Source organism: Typopeltis vanoorti, chromosome 3 (genome assembly GCF_054136105.1).
Source record: "Typopeltis vanoorti isolate ZY-2024b chromosome 3, IOZ_Tvanoo_1.0, whole genome shotgun sequence".
NCBI classification, from domain to species: Eukaryota; Metazoa; Arthropoda; class Arachnida; order Uropygi; family Thelyphonidae; genus Typopeltis; species Typopeltis vanoorti.
In genome coordinates this window covers 133,630,639-133,650,181 of record NC_143551.1, presented here as the reverse complement: position 1 = coordinate 133,650,181, position 19,543 = coordinate 133,630,639, and the positions used below count along the sequence as shown (strand labels likewise).

The window sequence follows — 19,543 nt, the reverse complement described above, 5'->3', positions numbered from 1 at the left end:
ATACCTAAAGATAGGCTATGAGCATTTTACATGTGAAATTTATGAGACCTATAATATGCATAGTATGTAGTCAGATCACAAACTTTCAGATATACAGAATTTAAACGGACATTGGTGAATACAGAAATATGCGCAAATATACACATGTAAAAACATACTCACTCATTCATGCATACACACACACACACGTAAAAAACACACTCACTCCCACCCTCCCACCCATATATTCAAAGAGTTTGGGCAACTGGCATCAAAATATGTTATCACATTGATTCAAGGTATCTTTATTACTTAAAGGTCTTTTGACCATGAACATTTACAATTGTAATATACTCAGGAACTCTTTTATTACAACACCCGTGTTAATTACAATAAGTACAACATTCAGCTGCCTCCTCCTTATATCAACATGACTTTATCCATAATTACAGGAAAAAGCTGCACTGAAAGACTTAAAATATTCCACAGTAGTAATACATATGTATCATATCTACTGCTGCTGGAATAATCATAGGGATGAAGATCTATCCCTATTAGTTTTTATGCTCCTTCCCTCCCTCCCCCACCCTTTGCCCTGTGATACCTGATGACGTGGGGAAAAAGGGAATGACAATAAGGCACTTCACAACACTGCTAATGTGACGTTGGGGTAAGGACAAAAACTAATCCTATGCTGTAGTACCTGCTGCACTGCTTATCTACATGAATGAATGTATTATTTCATTTTATCATTTTGTCTTTTGAAAAGAAATTTGCTATATCATAATGTATTTAAAACTTCATTTCGATATACACAGCTTCCACATGAAATGTGGACAATGCATTTTATGAATCACTTTGAGTTGTATATTTAGTCAGCTATATTCATCAGATCAGCAGTGACCATGCATAACAGTCAGACACATGCATAACAAGTAACATCAAACCTTAAATCTATCTTAAGCCTAAGTAAACAAGAATATGGTTTCAGCCAAATTCTTGTTAAAAACTTACTTTCTAACTTAGCTTAACTATGGATTACTAGAATGTAACAAAGACAATACATATTAAATTTAAAAATTATATGTGCTAAGTGGAAAGAAAAGAAAAAATAAATCCGATTCATCTCAAAACACTGATAACAGCTCTTCTGCTAAAACTACAAATGGTATTTATTTTATTTTTTTAAAATTTTAAGTGGCAATGTTTTTCTTTTGCATCTTTGTATCTAGATTGCAACTTGTTTATTATATCTAAATCAGCTTATGATTGTTTTAAACTAAATTTTTCTTTCATTCTGAAGCAAATAATAATAATAATAACAAATCAACCCCCAACATGATGTGGCAGTCTATTGCTCCCTCTGGTAAGAATCACTGCAATGGCAGCTCCCTCCAAATGCTTCCCATTGAATGGTATAAGCATGTGATCTCCATCCTGCATGCTACATACCATTATTGATCTGCAAAAGAAATAACACACTTAAAACACAGAATACTCAAAATAAACACAAGATTGTAACAAAATTTATTCTGCAGCACATAATAAATCATACTATTGCATAGTGTTTAAACTTTTAAATGGCTGATTAAAATGAATGCCTTCCCAAAACAATGATCTGAATTGAGGATTGTTACCTAAACCTCCATTCATTCATGTTCTGCAAAGGGCAGAATTAAAGGGTGCAATTTCATGAAACAGTCCTTCCCAGTGTCCATCCCCTTCCCATGCTAAGCTCATAGTTCAGATGAAGGCATACAAATAGGGGTGATTATAAGGCAACTTTACTTGACACTGGGAAGGATTGTTTCATGAAATTGCATCCTCATTTCTTGCATCCCCCCCCCAACAGATAATGAATTGTTCTGCAGTTAATATTTTGTTTGAACTAAAATACATACAATGTATTTCTGCAAATACATTTTATCTTTTTACTTGTCTGTGGTGAAATATGTCATTTCTCGAACATAAATTCTGAATGAGATATATTGACAACATCTTCACCTAGTAATTTGCTAGTAACTCAATCCAGGCCAGGACTTCATTACTTTGAACAGCTGGCATACTAAATTCCAGTTAATAGCTGAAGATTGATAAGATGGGAAAATATCTTTCTTAGATGCTTACTAACTAGAACGTGTGTGTGTGTGTGTGTAAGGTGAAAGTTTCCTCATGTCATTATCAATGAGAACTATGTTGGCTGGTTGGATTCATATTACAGTAAGCAAATAAAATCATGAGATATATGTAACATGTCTTATGTTTCTGTCAGTTTGTCTCTGTTATGTAGGTATTCCTTTCTAAAATCTTGTAAGGGAAATCCTGTCACCTTTTCATGAGACTAATTCACTTCCAGTTGAAAAGCCATCTTCATAAATTTTCCTAAAGCCCTAGATGAAATCAAACTCAGGTCTTTCTTTTCAACTAAAGGGCACGGGTCATTTTGAAAACTAGATAACCTATAACCTTATACGAAAATTGATACAAAAGTACAACTCGTGAAAAGTTATTTCACCATTTGAACAGCAATTTCTAGAATAGTTAAAAATTGTACGTCCATATCATTACTACCACAATAACACATTATTTCACTGTAGTTATTCATTGTACTAAAGGATTTGGCATAAATAACTTCCATCTTTATCCAATGCAGCAAACAAACGATGCAAATATGCTCCACTGCAATACAGCATACTCTGGGACAGGCAGCTAAATCTCAGACGACCATAGTAGTAACAAAATGTTAAAACAGGGTATATAAATTATGCAAATATCTTATGGTCAAAAAATGGGGAGGGGGGAGGTCCAAATGAGTTAAATCCCCATTGCTTGTGTGTTTTGCTAATATTAGATTTGTTTTATTAGTATTACTATTATGTCTCATCTCCAAGGGGATCCCCAATGACTCATTGAGGGAAAGTATTCTATTCTACTGCACACAACTCAGAATCTCCATTACTTACTTAATCCAACAACCACATATGATGCCATCATCTGCCCACCACCAATAATAATTTGTGTCTGTAAATTACATGTGTTCTCTGTTGATTTGCTGAAACTCTTCTGAGTTTCTGGGAGAAAAAAATCTCTGCTACCTCCATATGAGATTGGCCAGCTTGACTTCATGTGAAAAAGCCCACATAAGATTCCTCTCATCACAAAGAGAATAGAATTCTGGTCCTTTCCAATCGAAGGTGCAATGTATCTGTCTGTTTTTTTCCATTTGTACTATGGGGGCACTTATCTTTTTAATCTGTCTATATGTCTAGGACCTAGATGGATAGATTGTAATAACATTTAATATTTGTAATCATTAGAAATCTGTTGTGTCAAAAAATTCAATTTTCATTTTAGTTGAACCATTTTAAAGGGAGGGGGAGGAACACATCAAAATTATATACTGCAATAACCTCTGCTTTAACTAGATGGATGAAATACAATATGGGATTGAGAATGTACACAAGAAGGTGTCTATGTAGTTCAATCAGATCAGATAATTTTTACTGGCAAATTGGTTCAAAGAGATATTAAAATTTGTGAAACCATTTCAGTTTTGGTTCAAATCAGATCATTTGGAGGAGGGCACAATCATCAACAAAATTATGAGTGAAGTACATAACAAAAAACTGTACCTTTTTGACACACTCAACTAAGTCAAATGCACTGCCACTTGATAAAACAAAATTATGTTTAGAGTACATGACAAAAATGAATCAATATGTCATAAAAATACTATACCACTTTGAATAATATACATTTGTTAGGGATATTAAGTTAGTTTTCGAGGAAACAATAGAAATATCAACCAAAAATTCAACCCTGAAAAAGTTCACACTATATCAGATATAAACAATTATAAGAGCTGCTAAACCTAATGTCTATTTGCTCAAATGGATATACTGCACTGCAGCCATTTTCAATGTTAAACTAATCCTAGATACCAAACTGCTTGATAACATATACATTATTTATTATAAAGACCATAATGGAATAATATAATTATATCTACAGTATGTACTTCCAAAAAAAAAAAAAAAAAACCCTTTGGGTTTAACACTTTTTATGGGTGATTATCTACAATCATTTCCTTATTTCTTTATTGAGGAAAGAGATGAATATCAAATGCAAATGTCAGTTGCCTAACAACTCTACCTTGTGTAGAAACAAAGTGAATATCATCAACATACACACTATTAATACTAATTACAAGATGATTTATTCAATTAGTAAAAATCAGTGAAAGAGCAACTAGGCACTTTCAAACTGGAACATGACATACCCATGCTTTTGGCTCCCCTGAAGATAGCAGGAATGATGCAGAATCCCAAGAAAAATGTACGAAAAACTAAGTGACATATAAAAGTGGCTACACAAAAAAAATCACAAAAGGACTTAAGATAACAGATATAATGAATGAAGATCAAACATATTCTGCAAACTACTTAAAAAAAAAAAAAAAGCAAGACTCAAAGATGACAGGTACAATAATTTGAAAGATTAAGAAAAAGAAACTGTGAATAAATTGAGTAATTATCTTGAAATGTTAATAAATGATGGAAGTAATGAGCAAACATTAGCATTATGTCCTGGAATATATCCTTAAGAGGAATATAGACTTACTATTGAAACTTGACATAAAAGAAAGACTGTATTATTGATTTTCTGTTTGAGTTTTTTTTTTCTGAACTGCTCCACAATGCTAGTATATGGATCAATAATTGCAAACTGCCTGTTTGAGTCAAGTGAAGTAAGTTATTTAATGTGACACTAAAGAAAGAACTATAATACAAGGAAAAGTAAGGGTGGCAACTCACACTCTAATTTATGGAATATGCAAAATGTCTCAATGCAATGCTTTAGCTCAACATAAAACATTTTTGGAAGAAATCTATAGAGAATACTTTATTACCTCATGGTAAATGGATCCTAGATCTCTTTCTTGTAAGCATAACGTTATCTTAATTCAGTTAGAAATTTCAAGGAAAAGTATAATGATTGCCTGATATGTTTCTTGATATTTAAAAATTATGAAGGAAATTAAAATTACTGCATAAATGCATGAATGATGAAATTCTGGATCACTTGCCATTTTGCAAAATAGCTTGATAATTTTTCATTAGACTAGGTGATTAGCTTATCACAAAAAAGATTACATCAATCTATAGCTGTAAAATTAATTTTCCTCAGATGATGCAATATTCTTTTTTGGTATAGATGCAATGATTGAACTGTAAAATAATTCATGTAAAAAAAAAAAAAAGGTTGCATTCTAGGTGAGATAATAACCACATTTTTATTTTTTTTTTTTAAATTTTTTTTTGCTGGGCTCCCTGAACACGTCACCTTATCAGTTCGACCATATTCTTTAGTTAGAAAGACATGGGTTCAAATCTTATCATGGATGCAAACAACCTTTATCAGGGCTTTTCAGTAAGTTAACCAGTCTTACACAGATGCAGAAAGGTTTCCCCTTCTGGAAACTCAGGATTTTCATCTCACAAAACAGGCAAACCAGCCAAAAGCCAAACATGCAATTTACATACAAAATATACTCTAGGGATAGGGTAAACTATTCTATCCTGGAATAATGGTTAGGAAATCCAAAGATCTTGTAAGGGCCTACCAAAACTATATCAAGAAGAATACTCACATCTTGGGTACCATATTTCTATATCCAGTTTACAAGCTGATTATACACAAATTAGGAAGGAATGTCTAATATGAAAAATCCTCATGAAGTTTTCCTTAATCATTTAAATATAAAACAGGAATCTTTTATACCCTATATTGTATTTCACCTGCATTGTTGCATCTATTCCTTGTAAAATAAAAATTGTATATCAGTATTTACTTCCGATTTAAAAAAAAAAAAAATCGCTAACACCTTTTATTCCCCAAAGGGAGTAGGTGAGGTCATTTAGCCCTTATTATTATTATTTATACTGGTAGTCCATGGAGTCAAAAGCCTCATTGAGGGAGACCCATACCATCCATCACCTCAAACTTATTGTTTGGATGCTCATAAGCACCTCTGGCAATCCATTCCAACTCTTCAAGTAAAGAACCTAGTATGCATACCCTCCAACCACACTATTAGACAACTTCTATGTGCGACCCCTTGTTTCCCCTCTACTCTTCTTGTATTAAAAAATTCCACACACCTTCGATCTATTCTCATAGGGAAACATTCCAGACATGTCATGAGCTTGGTCACTTGTCTCTGAATCCTCTCTACTGGCTCCCAGTTCCCTAGAAATGCATGTAACCAAATCTGTGTACAATAGTCAACATATAGCTAAATCATAGTCTTATAAAGAGGGATAATAATCTCTGTATCTTTACTTGACAATGTGTTCTTCAACATCCAAGTAATCCACTGAGCTATTTTGTTAACTCTTCAATATATCTGCATTTCAAATCTCTATCCACCATCACTACAAGATTTCTAGCCTCATCAATATCCTGTAAACCATCAGTATGACATGAAGCATGTAATCTTTTCATCCCAAAGTGACACCTTACATTTTACAATGTTGAACTGACAACCATTGTCCTTTGCCCACACTACCAATTTATTTAAACCATCTTGTAAAATTTCTAAATATCACCTTTATCAACTATTGTCCTTCCCCAGTTTTGCATCATCAAACAACCGATGATGAAACCCCCACCTCAAATCCTCTGTTATATCTAGTACAGAGCCCTGGGGCACTGGTTATCTTCCACCACTAGTTACCTTCATTCATCTTGATTCCACTCTTATCTGAAAAAATTCAGATAATGACAGTACTCAAGAAACAGGATGGCAAGCAAGACAAGAACCAGTGATAGACAGTGGTGGAAAGTTGCTGAAATTACCCCATCTATGACTATTAATGAATACAATCTTTTCTATTTTTGGTGGGTGAAAATCCAATACCACTGACATAAAGGTACTAATTATGCAATTAGTAAAACAGAGATCAGTATTCAAACAAACATATGTTGAGATCATCAATCCCATTCCAGAATATTTTATTACATGACATCTATAAGACTCCAAAGACTCATTGAGGGCGGGCACCTACTCTACAATTCTGTCTCCACCACTAAATCCACCAATGAACTGCAGCTACACCGCTGCCACCTACCAGCGCTAGTTTTTTTTTTTTACATACAATGACAAACATCCATGACCACGGCGGGATTCGAACCAGCAGCCTCTTGGCTCAAGAGCGGATACACTAACACTCGGCCAACCAGGCTAATGACCAATTAATTTAATTAATTGTTCATTAATTTAATTTTACATATGCAATGAAGAATTTTAAGTAATAGGTAGCCGGAAAACTAGGAAACAGCTAAGGACTAAACTAGATGTTTTGCCACTATTATTCTAATAAAAAAAAATTCAGATTTTAATTCGTGGACATCACTATTCTTCATATTACACTTTTGTACTGAAAAAAGTGTAACTCAAATTCTTCATACTGAAAATAGATGAAAATATCCAAATGTTGTTAACTACAGAAAAATTAAAAGGGAAAGGACAATCAAGATAAAGTAGTATGAAACAGCATACAGAATTTTCATTACCACAATTTTACAATATACAATATGCTACTTGAAAGCTAATAAATATCCATTTTTTTTTTTATAGACAAGACAATGTGATTTTCTAGTTAAGTGTAATAATTTGGAGAGAGAAAATTGTAGTTGAAACCAGTAAACAAAGGAAATGGCAGGGAATCATATGATGGCAGAATATAAAGGATTGGCAGGAATGATAGATAAAGCACACAACATGAAAAATCACAAATTCAAACAACAATAGAAGACATATAACAACATACATAGTTATAAAATTGAAAACCAGAATTAGTATTTAAATTTATGCTCGCATTCAACATTTCATGCTCCTTAATCTGCATAATTATCACACATTTCTGCCAAATTCTAGCACCACAGTCTCCTTTCCACCATAAACTATTCACATTTGTCAAGACAAACATTCCACATTCACTGCCATGGAATAAAATCGTCAAGTCAATCTCTAAGTATTAAGAACAGCAAATATGAATATGACTTTTCATAAACAATGCTGACAGCACTATACTATTATATACAATACTCTAAAACTAAACTAAATGTAAGCTAAATCAAATACAATTATGAAGTAAGGGAGTGAGTGAGAGAGAGAGAGAAAGCAGAAATGAATAGGGAAAAAAATGGTGTTATATATAATAATTTCATCATCAGGAGCATATGGATTAGCAAGCAACAATGAAAATGTGTTTCCTGGGAGTGAATATTCACGATATGACTAAAGCAAATGTAAGCAAGTGGAAAACGTGGGTAATATGATTATGTTGGCCAGAATAAATGATTTGAAAGGGGAAAAAAAATATAGTTTGAGAGAAACTATGAAAGAATTGTTGGGTGAGGCAAAACAGAAGAGCAAAAGAGTAAGGATTTGGTGCAGTATGACAGGACTGACCTGAGGAGGAGAAATGCAATTCAGTCACAGTAGATTGAGTAAGCAAAATGGTGTCCAGTATGTAGATGTATGGGATGACTTTGATAGATGAAAGGATTGTACTAGCATGATGGGTTGCACTTAAATGGTTTTAGTGTCAGGTGAGTGGAGAAAGTATTGTTGGGCACAAGAATTAATGTGGATTGTTAGGTGAACCAGGTATATCTGGATGGCTGCATGAAAGTGTAGATTAAATTAAGTGATAGAAATGGTGAGTGTAATGACAAGTAGTATAAGAGAGAAGAATAGTTTGTTAATGATGATTCCATGAAATGCAGGGTTAATTTTGTCAAGGGGAGAAAAGTGAAAATTGCAGAAATAGGGATGGGGGGGGGGTGATATACCACTTTCTGATACCTGTCCATTAGCCACCCACTTATCCAACATTATGAGCAACTGCTCAGACATAACCTCCATTTAGTAATGTAATATTCCATGAAATGTATAGAGCTTGTCTGTAAACCTATTCCTGTATGATAATTTTATCAACTTTTCTAAAATCTTCACCAGCAGTTCAGATATTGATGTTGGTAGTTTAGACACATCAATTTTTGTACCCTTCTTATACAACAGGACTATTATAAATTCTTTCCGGCCATGTAGGATCTTACCTCAGCTGAGGCTCCAATATACAGCCAAGTTAAAGGCATAATGAGTTCAGCTGAACACTCCTTTAGCATATGTACTGATATCCAATCTCTGCCTACTGCTGAATTCTTATCCAGCCAATGCAATAGCTACAGAACTCATTCATCTCTATCTTTTCATCTAATGCAGCTGGTAGCACTGTGCACCATGTTGCATACATGACAGGTTGGCAGGAGTTAGCAAAGAGAGCACTCATTATTTGTACAACTGAATCTACTTCTGGCACAAACATACTGGTTTGCCTTTAGCCTTATTATCACTTTAATAGTTTCTTTTCATATTCCAACTTTGTTATTTGCATAACACTCTTAAATTTTTCTGGCCTGCAATTTATACAGTATATGTCATAAAATGCCTCACCTTTATTTTCCAGGTATCACTTCCACGTTCTTCTTATGGATATCTTGCTTAATAAGGTTATACATTCAGATCATCATTTAAGTATCTTTTCAAAGCTCCCATGCACTGCTATCCTTCCCATTTGACAAGTGATAATAGGAAACAGTGAGTTTGTCATAATTTCCAACTTTGTAGTTCAGCATATAATCTTTCCTAATTGGAATATCCATATACTTGGCTACTTCCCAAGATTAGTATGACATGATCACTGCCACCAATCATCAGTAGAACAGTCACATCCTTAACTGAGAACCCTTCTGAAGCTATGGTCCAATCTAACACTCTTTTTAACTCAAGTTTCTTCTTCTTTCACATACTGCTTGAGAAAATTGTCTTTCAACTGCTCAATAAATTCACCTTCATTCTTGATACAAGTTTTCTCTGTTAACCAATGTTCAAAATAATTTAAGTCATTCACATAATGTTTAGTATTCAACAAATTTAATCTGGCAATGCATTTTATCATCCCTAGTCAGTACAGACGAAGCCTTTTGGTTGGAAAGACGTAGGTTCGATTCCCATTAGCGACATGAGGAACCTTTATCTGGTCTCTTTCGACGAAAGGTGAATTAGCCGGTCTTATGGAGGTGAGGATTTCCTGCTGGGAAATCCTCACCTCTATAAATTTTCCATCCCTAACTCGAACTAAAATGCTCTCAAATTTCTGCCCAAAAGGACCCCACCTGGGGCTAGGCCTAAAAATAATATCATTTAATATTGAAGATTTCTCCAGTGTCAAGCAAGACCTCATTGCAAATATTTGCCGAGATAATGACTGCAACGTGCTCTGCTTGCAAGAAACTCATCAAAGAGATACCACATGATAAATATGGAAGCACAATATTTACAAAAGAAAACTTAATTCCATTGTCCACTAACTCAACAAACAACAGAAACATTGAGATTATTACAATCACATTTAAAAATATCTCAATCACCTCAGTTTATTAACTGCCAGAAGAAGCTTTCTCCTTCTCCGACATCCTCCTCAATAATAATGCATACATGACTAATGTTGTATTACAGAGGTGTCAAACTGGCAGCCTGCAGGCTGCATGTGGCCCTTAAAGTAAGTTATTGCGGCCCACAATGCCTCAAGGAAAGGTTTTTTTTTAAAAAAAAAGGATGATTGCTTTTTATAATAAAACAGAAATACCATATTTACTTGAATATAACTCGCCCTTGTGTATAACACGCACCCCTGATTTTACTTTATGAAAAAAGAAATGGAAAAGGTTTGCATATACATGCACATGAAAATAAAGTTTAACCACTTTCACAAAGGGGTGATAACTCGCTCCCCACTGTAAACAACATGCCCTCCCCAACTCCCACCATATTGCAGATGAAAGAAAAACAAGTAGTTTTATTAAGTACAGAGACATTTGCTGTCTGTGTAATATATTTCTTTAGTGCAATTAGAGACAACTGGGATAAAAACGCACTAACTAAAGAATCACGTCTCCCTCCCACATTAACAATGATGTTTAGACTCGAGCAAAACCATATATTGCACTGGCAAACACAGTATTTAACTAAAAACTATTGTTTTCAGTTAGATGTGTGAGTGCGCCCACTAACTCTGATGCAAAGCAGCAATAAAATTAATTTCGGTTTAATCTGGTTTAAATGCTATCTGTTGTAAATATTAATATAATAAAAAATTATTTATTTATTATTATTTTTGAGTTGTCATAATCATTATACTATTATTTTGTCTTGTAATTAGAATAAATAAAATTTTTGTTATTAATTTTCCAATTTATTTATACTTATTCTTTAACTTCCCTCCGTTTGTAATTAGTGCAGGTTTTTTTTAGTCGAAAATTTTTTGCAGCCCACTTGAGATGCAATTTTATGGCAAATGGTGCGTGGTCCGATTGAGTTTGATACTCCTGTTGTATTAGGTGACTTTAACAGCCATAGTATTAACTGGGGTTACACAAAGTCCAATGAAGATGGAGAACTTGTTGAAAAATGGCTGAAAACCTTTCTCTAAACCTGATACATAATCCAAAACACCCTGCATCTTTCAACATTGGCAGATGGAAGCAAGGCTATATATAACCCTGACCTAACATGTGTTAGCTCAAAAATATCCACCATTTGTGTTAAAAAAGGTTTTAAATCCCATTCCACATGCTCAACACAGACCTATAATGCTTCAATTCAATCCAGCCATCATGCCTAACACAGTCCCTTACAGATGGCAATGTAATTTCAAAAAAGCTAATTGGAGGGGTTTCATGGAAGATCTTGACTGCTCCATAGAACCAGTCCCTCCAAACCCTCGAGAGTATCCTCAATTGATAAAAATACTGAAGGAAATCTCCACCAAACACATCCTCTAAGGATGCTGCACAAACTACATTCCAGACCTTTCCAGTGACATAACAAGTCCTTTATGCTAATTACTTACACCTTTACAACACCAACCCCTTCTGAGAGGAGACTATCCATGCAGGAGAAAAATTATGCTCCAAGATGGCAGAGGAAAGGTATGAAACTTTATCAACAGAATTAGGAAGGATTTCACTAAGCCATATGAGCATCCACAGGTAATCAAATTGCTCACCTCAGATTTCATCATCACTGAACTCTACACTGCCATAAATCTATTAAAACCTAAAAAATCTGCAGGCCTTGATGATATCTGTAATGAATAAATTAAGCATTTTGGATCCAAGACTAAAGAGTGGTTATTAAACCTATATAACACTTGCCTCAGAACCCTAAGGATACCAACTATCTGGAGGCACGCTAAAGTGGCCTTTCTGAAACCATGGAAAACTCCAACCGAAGCAAAAAATTACAGACCAATATCACTAATCAGCAACCTATAGGCTACAACCCCTAATCGAACCCCATCTTATTGCTGAGCAAGCTGGTTTTAGACCACGCAAATCCTGTATGGTTCACGGGCAATTCATTGCAGGGGAAAATTCGTTGAGCAGAAAATTCATCGCAGAAAAAATTCCTCAAAAGCATTATTCGCTAGAAAATTGAAATGATACTGCACTGATACCGATATATGAAAAGTAAATGCAGTGCAAGATAAATTTCACAAAATATAGTTTTTTTATGTATTTATGTATTATTTGTTTAGATTTTAATTAGATTTTCATAATATTTTTATTCTTATACAATTAAAGTAATAATTGATCAGTGAGTTTCCTAATTTCTGATTCATCTTTAAAAGTTGTAAATATTTTTTATTACTTAAATACTACAAGTTCTGCTGATGAAATATTAACATTTACAAAACTGGAATAGGCATTGGGAAAAAGGGCATCACATTTAAGAATACTTATTCTGCGAACTGTTTGTTATATTTCTGCGCACTTAGACATCCAGATGTAATCTTATATATATGAAGGCAGTCTGAAAAGTTTTCGGCCTAACAATGAAAAAACGGATATATAATTTCAAAATTATTTTTATTTTTCAACATAATCTCCCTTAAGACTAATACATTTATTCCAGTGATGCTCCAGTGCTATTATCCCGTCCCTGTAGTCAGTAAGATCTGCAAAATACCCCTCTACAGCTGCAATCACCTCTTGATTCGAAGAAAAATGCTGACCAATGAGGAAGATTTTTAGTTTAGGGAAGAGATAGAATTCAGAGGGAGCCAAATCTGGGAAACAGGGTGGATGTTCCAACAATTCATAGTGCAGATCTCTTAATTTTCCCATTGCAAAAACACCTTTGTGGGCAGGTGCACTGTCCTGATGAAAGATGACTTTTTTCTTCTGCAAACCGGGTCTTTTCCCACGAATTTTTTTCGTCTAGTCTGGTTAAAAGCTCAGAATAATATTCCCCGGTTATTGTTTTACCCTTTTCAAGATAATTAATAAGCAAAATGCCTTTATCATCTGAAAACACTGATGCCATGACCTTTCCTGCTGAACCGACTTTGTCATCTTTGGCGCTGAACAACCGGCTTCTGTCCACTGTTTTGACTGCTGTTTGAATTCTGGTGTGTAATGGTGAATCTAAGTCTCATCCATAGTAATAAATTGATGCACAAAATTTAATCTGCTGTGAGCAAGCATGGCACCCATCTTGCACAAAGCTTTTTCATTTGCAATTCTTCATGCAAAATATATCCTACACGTTCTTTTGAAATGCCTATAGTCTCAGCAATTTCAAGCACTTTGATTCACTGGCCATCTAATACCATATCTACTCTATCACTTGCCTTAAATAGTCTAACTACATATTATGGCAGTAATCAATTAAAACCAAACCCCCTGAAAACTCAGACTGGCCTTTTTCAACTTAACAATAAGGAAGCCAATAGGAAGCTACAGATTTCTTGGAAAGGCTTTAATATAGAACAGACCAATCTACCTCAGTATGATTCTCAATTGCACTCTTTCATATAAAACACACACACAGAAAAAACCAAGGCGAAAGTAAATGCAAGAAACAATCTACTAAGAAAGCTTACCTCCTCCAAATGAGGTCAGAACCTAGCACACTGAGATCTTCTGCCTTGGCTATTCTTCTGATGAATATGCCTGCCCAGTATGATCCAGATCCTACCATGCTGAAAAACTTGACCCAGCACTGAATGAAAGCTGCTGCTTAATTACAGGATGCCTGAAACCAACACCACTAAAAGACCTGTATACATTGGCTGGTATTGCAACCCCTTCAATTCGAAGATCTGCATTCATGAAAGAAGCAGGCAAATGAATGATGGACACTACCCACTATTCAGCAGACCACAGTGCCCCAAAGACTAAGATCCTGACATAGCTTTCTAGCAACTGTTGAACCACTTAAAAACCCTCCAGAAACAAGACTTCAACAATGGCTTGCACTATACTCAGAGAATAATACTGGTATTCCAACAGCTGGACATCTTCCATGTGGTGCCCACTTGGACTGGAAAAGCCTCAACAGATTTCGAACGACAGGATGCTGCAAAGAAAACCTCATCAAATGGGGCTATCCTCACTGGACCAGATAATTGTGAGTGTGGGGACAACCCAGTCCATGGAACACCTTTCTTGTCCCCTTCTTCACTCACCTTATATCCTGCACAGAAAGAGCAGTTGATTGTGCCAGATACTGGAGGAATATTTGACCATATTTATTGTATATAACTAATGTATAGTTTACTATTTCTTCATATTTTACTTATTAGTCCCTGTGTAATTCACCTAACAAATTTAAGCTGTTCTCATTTGTAATGTATCCAAAATTTCTTGTAAATAATGTTGTACCACTTATTTACTACTGTACCACTTGTGTTTGGATATGAAATAAATAAATCTGAGTCGGACAGCCAGGTTTCACTAATGCCAACAATCTTAGATCACAATGCATTCACCAAGGCAAAAACTCACCCCCCCCCCCCAGAATGCTACTGGCATTTGTGCAAAGATGCAATAAATTACATAATTCTTGGCTTTTATATTGCCATCTACAGCCTACTTAGCTCAGTTGGGAGCTTTCTGTATTAATTTAAATATTAATACAGAACACTTATGTTAGAATAATTACTTTACTTAAACTTTAGGAAAATAACATTTCACATTTTGACCTCTGTATTGAGGTCATCATCAGGAAAAATAGATATGTATAAGATGCAAGCTATATGGCACTGCACTATGCAAAAGTAAGATGAATCTAAATGCTTGTTAATTATCTAACCTAGCCTGATCTCTTGTGGAAAAAAAATTAAAAATAAAAAAAAACTTTAAATGAAAATATAATATAAACGGAACTACATTAAACATTTCTAAACTCCTCTAGTATTGAGATCTTCTGTTTGGCTTCTCAATATGAGAGGACTTTAGAAATGTTTAATGTAGTTCCATTTATATTTTGTTTTTATTTTTATATATTTTTAAAATTTTATTTAACTTTTTTTTTTTCCACAAGAGGTCAGGCTAGATTTGTGAAGAACTCTTGTCTTTCTCCAATGAACTCTATGTCTAGTGAAGATGGCATGTTCTGCAAGTCCAGACTTTTCAGGTTTAAAGTATTCAATATAATACTTTATGTATTATATTGAATACTTTAAAACTGAAAAGTCTGGACTTGCAGAACATGCCATCTTCACTAGACATAGAGTTCATTGGAGAAAGACAAGAGTTCTTCACAAAAGTCAGTTTCTCATGGAACACCTTTATAAAGAAACATGTGAACTCTACTTCATTCTCCTAACTTAAACAGATCCGATGGCTTACGTCTATCCCCTTTATGGGAGACAGTACTTTACAAATCAGCTAATCTTTCCTAACTTTTATTGTATTTATTTTTTATTTTTTATTTTTAGGAAATTTATTGACCATTTTAGTTATCTTTTCTACTATCCTTAAGCTCTTTTTGGTAACTTAAGGGAGGATGAAAACTTATAGGTCAAGAGTAACAACCAAAATTCTGAGTCTTTACACACTAATTTGATGAGTTCATTTCACAAAAAAACTGTACTGACCTTAAGCTATAATGTTAATATCTTTGCACAGCATCATACAGAGAGTATGACATTTTTCTTTGTGATTTTAATATGACAGAACATGTAACATATAAAAATGTAAGGAAATGTCTATTTTCTGTTTAATACAATATTGGAGAAATGAGCTGTCAGTTTATGATTTCCTTCACAGAATGTTAAATTAAGCATGAATATCATGAAGAAAAATAACGTAATTATTTTATGAAATTGGGTACAATCATATGAGTGTTATTAAGAAACATAGTTATTTATGTAAAGAACAATAAAGAACTAAAAGAGTGACAACTCTTGTGGTGATAATAAAAAAAGAACCACAGTACCATATAACTGAAGTGTGACATGGAGAATGAAACTCTATTTTTGTGATAAAAGAAATTAAATTAGCACTTCACTGGCATTACTTAAGTAAATTAACAATGCATACTATTTATTAATTAGAAAAAAATTAATTAATATTTCCAGTACTTTGGCAAGGTTAAAATTTCCATATCAGAGAACAATGAACAAATTGATTACTAAATAACTTAAGGAATTCACAACATATACTGGAATATAAATTAAAATAAACTTTAATATATACTTCCTGTGGAAGTATATATTAAAGTTTATTTTAATTTATATTCCAGTATACATTGTGAATTCCTTAAGTTAATAAGTAATCATGTGCAACCAACATATAAGCCTTTCTACGAGAAATGAACAAATTGATATATGCATGAAGGCACTACTTAGGATAAGTAAGTATATGTATACAAATGCTATATTGTACCTCCACTAGGATTACACAGTCCAACACAATTTTTGCTGACTTTTATATGAGACTTGTTTTTTTACTAATTTGGGTGCTCTGATTTCAAATATCAAACCCATTTTTCTCTATCATGCCAAGTTTTTCCTCACTGGCATTTTCTTTTTGCTAATTTGTAAGTTTTTGATAGTTTTAAGGAGGCAGTACTATTTAGAGGATCAAAAAAATCGAATTTTTAATATTATTTTCTAAGTATGTACTTTTATATTATTTTAAAAGTATGTACTTTTAAAAATCTGTTCCTAACTTTTTATCAAGAAATGCGAAAAATTCCCGAAGATATAGCCTATTATTCAAAGCGGTGCGCAGATCAGAATTGGAGCGATCACCGCTCTCGCTTGTTAGTAAACGAATAAATGCGTAAGAACTTGCAATGGCACATACTGGCGCTTTGAATGCAAGAGAGGCTGATAATTAGATACATAACTACTTAACAATATTCATTAAAAATTACAAGAATATTTATAAAAAAATAACAATTTTACTTACACGAGTTTCAGGGAATAAATTTTTGTTTGTAGCAATTTCTGCTGTGTGTTCTGTTTTGGCAAATCCCTTTGAATACTCCAACAGTAGTCGGCCATCATGTGAAAATCCCATCTTCCTTGGTACCGATCTTCTATAGTTTTTAAGTCTTGATGAAATCTTTCGCCTTGTTCATCGCTTACAGCACCTAAATTCTTGGGAAATCTATCAAGATGACTGTATAGGAAATGAAGCTTTATGCTCATGTTGCAACTTAGGCGCTGGAAATTTTCAAGCATTGTTTCCACTAAATCTTTGTAATTGCACACTTTTTTGTTTCCAAGAAAATTATTCGCAACCATCGTAAATGAAGTCCAGGCCTCTTTCTCAATTTCGTTCATAGAGTTGATGAAATTTGGGTCTCTCATTAAAGTTCTAATTTGCGATCCATCAAATACACTGGCTTTAATTTTTTCATAACTATGTCGTGGAAATTTTTCACATATGTATTGGAAACAATCACCTTGTAAATCTAAAGCTTTAACATACTGCTTCATAAGACCTAGTTTGATGTGTAGAGGTGGAAAAATGATTTTTTCTCTGTCGATTAAAAGTTTTGATTTATAACATTCTGTTCTCCAACATTTAAGGATATTCTAAGAGGCCAATGTTTCTGACTCCAGTGTTGGTTTCTAGCTCGACTATCCCAGAAGCATAGAAAACACGGAAACTTTGTATATCCTCTTTGAAAGCCAAGTAAAAATTTCACCATTTTAAGATCCGCACAGATAATCCAGTTATGGTCTGTATGTTTTAATAACTTCAGAACCTTTTTTAATGTCCTGATATGTTTCCTTTAAGTGGACTGAATAGCCAATAGGAATTGAGCCATATACATTCCCATTGTGTAGTAAGACACACTTGAGACTTCTGTTTGAACTGTCGATAAATAAACGCCACTCATTTGGATGATATTGTACAACACTCACTTCAGTTAGTAAACCTGACACATTGTTACAGTAAACAAACCCACACTCGTGTTTAAAATATTGTACAAGATTACTTTCCCTGCTACGATAAAAAGTTATCTTCATATCTTGCTCCAGTAAGTTTTTTTTCATTTAATCTTGAAGCTAACATTTCCGATGATTCCTTTGATAGGCCCAAATCTCTTACTAAGTCATTCAATTCTGCTTGAGTAAAACGTTGCAGTCCAGAACTAGAAATTAAATTTTCATTGTCTAAATCAACATACGGGTCTTGATCCTCAAGAACATCTGGCATATCCCAATCATGCTCGTTCTCAAGTAAAGTAAGTCCATTATAAATTGGCACGGCTATTTCATTGGAATGAGCAACTGGCCGAACTGCTGAGTTGAGATTTGGATACACAATTTTTTTCTTATTCTTCTTATTATAACCAGAAGTCTGAACTAAACAAAAATAGCAATCATCTACGTGATTTTTCGGTTGATGCCAAATCATTGGAATGCCAAAAGCTAATTTTTGGCGTTTTCCCTTGCTCCACTGTCGTAAATTTTCTACACATGACTTACACACTTTATTTGGAGCCCATGACTTGTCCTGATCTGCAATTTTTACGTCAAAGTATGCAAAGTACACTTTCTTAACGAAATCAATGATATCTGTCCTTTGACTGGGAACAGTAAAGCTGCCACAAATGTAGCAGAAGGAATCTACACTATTGACACAATTTTGAGTAGTAGACATGATGTATTTTCTTCACTGCCAACTAACATGTAATTAACAAGACCAAAAAAACCAGAGAGTTTATTGAAACGTTATAAGTACTCATCGCTTTCATGATCGATTAACGATTGACTGATTTCGATCGTTCTTTGTCCGCTATGACGCATAGAGCATTCATTTGTTTTAGGCAGTTGTCATCGCCCTCTCTCGCATTCAAAGCGCCAGTACGTGCCATTGCAGGCTCTTACACATTTATTCGTTTACTAACAAGCGAGAGCGGTGAGCGCTCCGATTCTAATCTGCGCACCGCTTTGAATAATAGGCTATATCTTTGGGAATTTTTTGAATTTCTTGATAAAAAGTTAGGAACAGATTTTTAAAAGTACATACTTTCAGAAAATAATATTAAAAAATCGATTTTTTTGATCCTCTAAATAGTACTGCCTCCTTAAAACTATCAAAAACTTACAAATTAGCAAAAAGAAAATGCCATAGAGGAAAAACCTGACGTGATAGAGAAAAATGGGTTTGATATTTGAAATCAGCG

At 34.0% G+C, this 19,543-nt stretch overlaps 1 protein-coding gene across 3 annotated transcripts in view; it reads right to left on the bottom strand.

The window, feature by feature from the left end:
- Positions 1 to 218: 218 nt before the first annotated feature.
- Tnpo (transportin 1) overlaps positions 219 to 19,543 on the bottom strand; it is a 491,580-nt gene continuing 472,255 nt past the window's right edge. For all 3 annotated transcript variants that reach the window (XM_090390863.1, XM_090390862.1, XM_090390864.1), the window contains one exon: positions 219 to 1,441. The gene's annotated coding sequence lies outside the window, so the exon portion shown is untranslated. The remainder of the gene's footprint in view (positions 1,442 to 19,543) is intronic.